We start from the raw sequence: 8,232 nt of genomic DNA on the forward strand, positions 1-8,232 counted from the left end.
ATAACCAAAGATGAAAAGAAATTCCTACACCATGGCATATTCAGATTATAACTAAAGTAAGCATAGAAGGACCTGACATGGATAAACAGAGACTGCTAATAAACATCATTAGCTTTATGTACACATGGTCTGATCAGTGGACAGCATTGATTGCCTAAAGCTTAGCGATTATTTAGTTTAGAATTAGTGGGTCACTTGCAAAATGAAATCTATTCTATGCTATATTTGACTTACATGCCTTGGTAAGAGTTGGTATGGTAGCTTCTTAGAGCCAAATTTTTTGTTCAGGAATGAAAGGTGGGTTATCCCAAATGCATGCCGTTCTTTATGATTTATGCTATTCTTACAAGAAAATGGGTGGGTTTGCAAAGCTATCTACTTTATTCAAATAATTATTACATGAAGAGCCATAGTGCTTAGACTTTACTAGAATTTATTGGTTGATTTATATATTTATATTTATTTTTTTTCTTTTCTTTTTTTTTAATAACTTGAGTATTTCTTATATACATTTTGAGTGTTATTCCCTTTCCCGGGTTCCGGGCAAACATCCCCCTCCCCCCTCCCCTTCCTTACGGGTGTTCCCCTCCCACCCTCCCCCCATTGCCGCCCTCCCCACAATGGTCTAGTTCACTGGGGGTTCAGTCTTAGCAGGACCAAGGGCTTCCCCTTCCACTGGTGCTCTTACTAGGATATTCATTGCTACCTATGAGGTCAGAGTCCAGGGTCAGTCCATATATAGTCTTTAGGTAGTGGCTTAGTCCCTGGAAGCTCTGGTTGCTTGGCATTGTTGTACATATGGGGTCTCGAGCCCCTTCAAACTCTTCCAGTTCTTTCTCTGATTCCTTCAACGGGGGTCCTATTCTCAGTTCAGTGGTTTGCTGTTGGCCTTCGCCTCTGTATTTGCTGTATTCTGGCTGTGTCTCTCAGGAGCGATCTATATCCGGCTGTCGGTCTGCACTTCTTTGCTTCATCCATCTTGTCTAATAGGGTGGCTGTATATGTATGGGCCACGTGTGGGGCAGGCTCTGAATGGGTGTTCCTTCAGTCTCTGTTTTAATGTTTGCTTCTCTCTTCCCTGCCAAGGGTATTCTTGTTCCACTTTTAAAGAAGGAGTGAAATATTCACATTTTGATCATCCGTCTTGAGTTTCATTTGTTCTAGGCATCTAGGGTAATTCAAGCATTTGGGCTAATAGCCGCTTATCAATGAGTGCATACCATGTATGTCTTTCTGTGATTGGGTTAGCTCACTCAGGATGATATTTTCCAGTTCCAACCATTTGCCTACGAATTTCATAAACTCGTTGTTTTTGATAGCTGAGTAATATTCCATTGTGTAGATGTACCACATTTTCTGTATCCATTCCTCTGTTGAAGAGCATCTAGGTTCTTTCCAGCTTCTGGCTATTATAAATAAGGCTGCAATGAACATAGTGGAGCACGTGTCTTTTTTATATGTTGGGGCATCTTTTGGGTAAATGCCCAAGAGAGGTATAGCTGGATCCTCAGGCAGTTCAATGTCCAATTTTCTGAGGAACCTCCAGACTGATTTCCAGAATGGTTGTACCAGTCCGCAATCCCACCAACAATGGAGGAGTGTTCCTCTTTCTCCGCATCCTCGTGAGCATCTGCTGTCACCTGAGTTTTTGATCTTAGCCATTCTCACTGGTGTGAGGTGAAATCTCAGGGTTGTTTTAATTTGCATTTCTCTTATGACAAAAGATGTTGAACATTTCTTTAGGTGTTTCTCAGCCATTCGGCATTCCTCAGCTGTGAATTCTTTGTTTAGCTCTGAACCCCATTTTTTAATAAGGTTATTTGTCTCCCTGCAGTCTAACTTCTTGAGTTCTTTGTATATTTTGGATATAAGGCCTCCATCTGTTGTAGGATTGATAAAGATGTTTTCCCAATAAGTTGGTTGCCGTTTTGTCCTAACCACAGTGTCTTTTGCTTTACAGAAGCTTTGCAGTTTTATGAGATCCCATTTGTCGATTCTTGATCTTACAGCATAAGCCATTGGTGTTTTATTCAGGAAATTTATTCCAATGCCCATGTGTTCCAGATGCTTCCCTAATTTTTCTTCTATTAGTTTGAGTGTGTCTGGTTTGATGTGGTGGTCCTTGATCCACTTAGACTTAAGCTTTGTACAGGGTGATAAGCATGGATCGATCTGCATTCTTCTTCATGTTGACCTCCACTTGAAGCAGCACCATTTGCTGAAAATGCTATCTTTTTTCCATTGGATGGTTTTGGCTCCTTTTTCAAAAATCAAGTGACCATAGGTGTGTGGGTTCATTTCTGGGTCTTCAATTCTATTCCATTGGTCTATCTGTCTGTCTCTGTACCAATAACTTGCAGTTTTTATCACTATTTCTCTGTAATACTGCTTGAGTTCAGGGATAGTGATTCCCCCTGAAGTCCTTTTATTGTTGAATATAGTTTTAGCTATCCTGGGTTTTTTGTTATTCCAGATGAATTTGCAAATTGTTCTGTCTAACTCTTTGAAGAATTGGATTGGTATTTTGATGGGGATTGCATTGAATCTATAGATCACTTTTGGTAAAATGGCCATTTTTACTATAATAATCCTGCCAATCCATGAGCATGGGAGATCTTTCCATCTTCTGAGGTCTTCTTCAATTTCTTTCTTCAGTGTCTTGAAGTTCTTATTGTACAGATCTTTTACTTGCTTGGTTAAAGTCACACCGAGGTACTTTATATTATTTGGGTCTATTATGAAGGGTGTTGTTTCCCTAATTTCTTTCTCGACTTGTTTCTCTTTTGTGTAGAGGAAGGCTACTGACTTACTTGAGTTAATTTTATACCCAGCCACTTTGGTGAAGTTGTTTATCAGCTTTAGAAGTTCTCTGGTGGAACTTTTGGGATCACTTATATATACTATCATATCATCTGCAAATAGTGATATTTTGACTTCTTCTTTTCAGATTTGTATCCACTTGACCTCTTTTTGTCGTCTGATTGCTCTGGCTAGAACTTCAAGAACTATATTGAATAAGTAGGGAGAGAGTGGGCAGCCTTATCTAGTCCCTGATTTTAGTGGGATTGCTTCAAGTTTCTCTCCATTTAGTTTAATGTTAGCAACTGGTTTGCTGTATATGGCTTTTACTATGTTAAGGTATGGGCCTTAAATTCCTATTCTTTCCAGGACTTTTATCATGAAGGGGCGTTGAATATTGTCAAATGCTTTCTCAGCATCTAATGAAATGATCATGTGGTTTTGTTCTTTCAGTTTGTTTATATAATGGATCACGTTGTTGGTTTTCCGTATATTAAAACATCCCGGCATGCCTGGGATGAAGCATACTTGATCGTGGTGGATGATAGTTTTGATGTGCTCTTTGATTCGGTATGCCAGAATTTTATTGAGTATTTTTGCGTCGATATTCATAAGGGAAATTGGTCTGAAGTTCTCTTTCTTTGTTGGATCTTTGTGTGGTTTAGGTATAAGAGTAATTGTGGCTTCATAGAAGGAATTCGGTAGTGATACATCTCTTTCAATTTTGTGGAGTAGTTTGGATAATACTGGTATGAGGTCTTCTAAGAAGGTTTGATAGAATTCTGCACTAAACCCATCCGGACCTGGGCTCTTTTTGGTTGGGAGACTTTAATGACTCCTTCTGTTTCATTAGGAGTTATGGGTTTGTTTAACTGGTTTATCTGTTCGTGATTTAACTTCGGTACCTGGTATCTGTCTAGGAAATTGTCCATTTCCTTTAGATTTTCAAGTTTTGTTGAATATAGGCTTTTATAGTAAGATCTGATGATTTTTTATATTTCCTCTGAATCTGTAGTTATGTCTCCCTTTTCATTTCCGATTTTGTTAATTTAGCCACACTCTCTGTGTCCTCTCGTGAGTCTGGCTAAGGGTTTATCTGTCTTGTTGATTTTCTCAAAGAACCAACTTTTGGTTCTGTTGATTCTTTCTATGGTCCTTTTTTCTTTCTACTTGGTTGATTTCCACTCTGAGTTTGATTATTTCCTGCCTTCTACTCCTCCTGGGTGTATTTGCTTCTTTTTGTTCTAGAGCTTTTAGGTGTGCTGTCAAGCTGCTGACATATGCTCTCTCCTGTTTCTTTCTGCAGGCACTCAGCGCCTATGAGTTTTCCTCTTAGCACAGCTTTCATTGTGTCCCATAAGTTTGGGTATGTTGTACCTTCATTTTCATTAAATTCTAAAAAGTTTTTAATTTCTTTCTTTATTTCTTCCTTGACCAGGTTATCATTGAGTAGAGCATTGTTCAATTTCCATGTGTATGTGGGCATTCTTCCCTTATTGTGATTGAAGGCCAGGTTTAGGCCGTGGTAGTCCGATAGCACGCATGGGATTATTTCTGTCTTTCTTTACCTGTTGATCCTGTTTTTTGACCAATTATATGGTCAATTTTGGATAAAGTACCATGAGGAGCTGAGAAGAAGGTATATCCTTTTGCTTTAGGATAGAATGTTCTATAAATATCTGTTAAGTCCATTTAGCTCATGACTTCTCTTAGTCTGTCTACGTCTCTGTTTAATTTCTGTTTCCATGATCTGTCCATTGATGAGAGTGGGGTGTTGAAATCTCCTACTACTATTGTGTGAGGTGCAATGTGTGTTTGGAGCTTTAGTAAGGTTTCTTTTACATATGTAGGTACCCTTGTATTTGGGGCATAGATATTTATGATTGAGAGTTCATCTTGGTGGATTTTTCCTTTGATGAATATGAAGTGTCCTTCCTTATCTTTTTTGATGACTTTTCGTTGAAAATTGATTTTATTTGATATTAGAATGGCTACTCCAGCTTGCTTCTTTTGACCATATGCTTGGATAGTTGTTTTCCAGCCTTTCACTCTGAGGTAGTATCTGTCTGTGTCTCTGAGTTGTATTTCCTGTAGGCAGCAGAATGCAGGGTCCTCGTTGTATATCCAGTTTGTTAATCTATGTCTTTTTTGGTGAGTTGAAGCCATTGATTTTGAGAGATATTAAGGAATAGTGATTATTGCTTCCTGTTATATTCATATTTGGATGTGAGGTTATGTTTGTGTGCTTTTCTTCTCTTTGTTTTGTTGCGAAGACGATTAGTTTCTTGCTTCTTCTAGGGTATAGCTTGCCTCCTTATGTTGGGCTTTACCATTTATTATCCTTTGTAGTGCTGGATTTGTAGAAAGACATTGTGTAAATTTGGTTTTTTCATGGAATATCTTGGTTTCTCCATCTATGTTAATTGAGAGTTTTGCAGGATACAGTAACCTGGGCTGGCATTTGTGTTCTCTTTGGGTCTGTATGACATCAGGTCAGGATCTTCTGGCCTTCATAGTTTCTGGGAAAAGTCTGGTGTGATTCTGATAGGTCTGCCTTTATATGTTACTTGACCTTTTTCCCTTACTGCTTTTAATATTCTTTCTTTATTTTGTGCATTTTGTGTTTTGACTATTATGTGACGGTAAGTGTTTCTTTTCTGGTCCAATTTATTTGGAGTTCTGTAGGCTTCTTGTATGCCTATGGGTATCTCTTTTTTTTAGGTTAGGGAAGATTTCTTCTATGATTTTGTTGAAGATATTTACTGGTCCTTTGAGATGGGAGTCTTCACTCTCTTCTATACCTATTATCCTTAGGTTTGATCTTCTCATTGAGTCCTGGGTTTCCTGTATGTTTTGGACCAGTAGCTTTTTCCGCTTTACATTATCTTTGACAGTTGAGTCAATGATTTCTATGGAATCTTCTGCTCCTGAGATTCTCTTGTATTCTGTTGGTGAAGCTTGTGTCTACAGCTCCTTGTCTCTTCTTCTGGTTTTCTATATGAAGGATTGTTTCCATGTGTTCTTTCCTGATTGCTTCTATTTCCATTTTTAATTCCTTCAACTGTTTGATTGTGTTTTCCTGGAATTCTTTCAGGGATTTTTGTGTCTCCTCTCTATGGGCTTCTAATTGTTTATTTATCTTTTCATGGAATTCTTTCAGGCATTTTTGCGATTCCTCTCTGTAGGCTTCCCCTTGTTCTCTAAGGGAGTTCTTCACGTCTTTCTTGAAGTCCTCCAGCATCATGATCAAATATGATTTTGAAAGTAGATCTTGTTTTTCTGGTGTGTTTGGATATTCCGTGTTTGTTTTGATGGGAGAATTGGACTCCGATGATGCCATGTAGTATTGGTTTCTTTTGCTTGGGTTCCTACGCTTGCCTCTCGCCATCAGATTATCTCTAGTGTTACTTTGTTCTGCTATTTCTGACAGTGGCTAGACTGCCTTATAAGCCTGTGTGTCAGGAGTGCTGTAGACCTGTTTTCCTGTTTTCTTTCAGCCTGTTATGGGGACAGATTGTTCTGCTTTTGGGCGTGTAGTTTTTCCTCTCTACAGGTCTTCTGCTGTTCCTGTGGGCCTGTGTCTTGAGTTCACCAGGCAGGTCACTTACAGCAGAAAAGTTGGTCTTACCTGTGGTCCTGAGGCTCAAGTTTGCTCTCGGGGTGCTGTCCATGAGCTCTCTGCGGCGGCAGCAACCAGGAAGATCTGCGCCGCAGTTTCCTGGAGCTTCAGTGCACCAGGGTTCCAGATGGCATTTGGTGTTTTCCTCTGGCGTCCGAGATGTGTGTGCAGAGTGCAGTCTCTTCTGGTTTCCCAGGTGTGTATGCCTCTCTGAATGTTTAGCTCTCCCTCCCACGGGATTTGGGTGCAGAGAACTGTTTATCTGGTCTGTTTCCCTCAGGTTCTGGCGGTGTCTCAGGCACAGGGGTCCTGCCGCTCCTGGGTCCTCCCCCACGGGAACACAGAGGCCTTATACAGTTTCCTCTTGGGCCAGGGATGTGGGCAGGGATGGGCAGTGTTGGTGGTCTCTTCCACTCTGCAGCCTCAGGAGTGCCCACCTGACCAGGCGGTGGGGTCTCTCTCCCACGGGGTCTGGGAGCAGAGAGCTGCTGCGGGCTGGGATCCGTGGGTGTGGGACTCCCGGTAAACACAGGAGGGGCCAGGTCCTAGAGGAATTCTGCTTCTGTGTGTCTCGAGTTCAACAGGCAGGTCTCTTGTAGCAGAAAATTTGGTCTTACCTCTGGTCCCGAGGCTCAAGTTTGCTCATGGGGTGCTGCCTACGAGCTCTCTGTGGCAGCAGCAACCAGGAAGCTATAATTATTTTTTGAATTAGGGTACCACTGTCATATAACCAGGCCTGGAACTATTAAGTTCAGACTGAACTTGAATTTATAGTGATCTTTTCAATTTAACATACAGAGTTCTGTACTGGTATTTCATATGTAGCCACCATGTTGAATGAGTAAATTGAATTTGAATAGTCTAAATGATGCTTTGCTTCACCTCTTCCTCCACTGATGGTGCTACTGATTGGGACTGTTGTAGAACTGGAGTTACCTAACTGGAGAAAAGTGCATTACTGGTGACAGACCACGAGATTTTTTATTTATTTATTTATTTATTTATTTATTTATTTATTTATTTAATTTTACACTCTAGATTTTTATTCTGCTCCTTGGTGCACCCCCTATTGTTCCGCATCCCTTACCTCCTCCCCCCACCACCAGTAACCACAAGGATGTCTCCACCCCAGCCACCTATAAACTTCCTTGGACTTCCAGACTCTTGATTGATAGGTGCATCTTCTTTAATTGAGCAAAGTTTCGGAGTACTCTGCTCTATATGTGCTGATTAGTGCTATACCAGTGGGTTTCAGTCAGTTTTCTATCCTTTTTCTTTGTTTTCACTTTTCTTTAATTTTCACCTTCTTTCCATCACTTCTCCCTTTTTCATCATCTCCGTTTTCCACCACTCATATTTCCTTTTCCTTAAAAACAGGCTTGCGTTACATTGTTCAAGATATCCTTGAATTTAATTACTAGTCCTCAGCAACCTTTAATCTAGCATATTAAGGTCTCAGACACTCAAGAAGCTGAATTTAAAATATTGTACCAGGAGTCCCCAGCAAGAGATAAGCAGGAAATTTCTATAGAAATACAGACTTAAAATGAGCATTACAGAATGGGAATATTGTCAAGAGATAGCTGTAGGACAGATGGATATATAGTGATATCTGACAATTGTAATACAGACATTAAATGACTGGATGTGGCACAACATTGAAAGGGATAAGAGATAATGATAGAAGTCAACCTTAATAGATATACTTAATAAATTCATATACCAAAGCTAGAGCAGAATTCCATGCAGGGATACTAATTAAAACTAACATAAAATAGTGTTGTTTGTGATCTATGGTTTTACATGAAGGCTTT

The sequence above is a fragment of the Rattus norvegicus genome, chromosome 13 (assembly GCF_036323735.1).
Source record: "Rattus norvegicus strain BN/NHsdMcwi chromosome 13, GRCr8, whole genome shotgun sequence".
Lineage (NCBI taxonomy): Eukaryota > Metazoa > Chordata > Mammalia > Rodentia > Muridae > Rattus > Rattus norvegicus.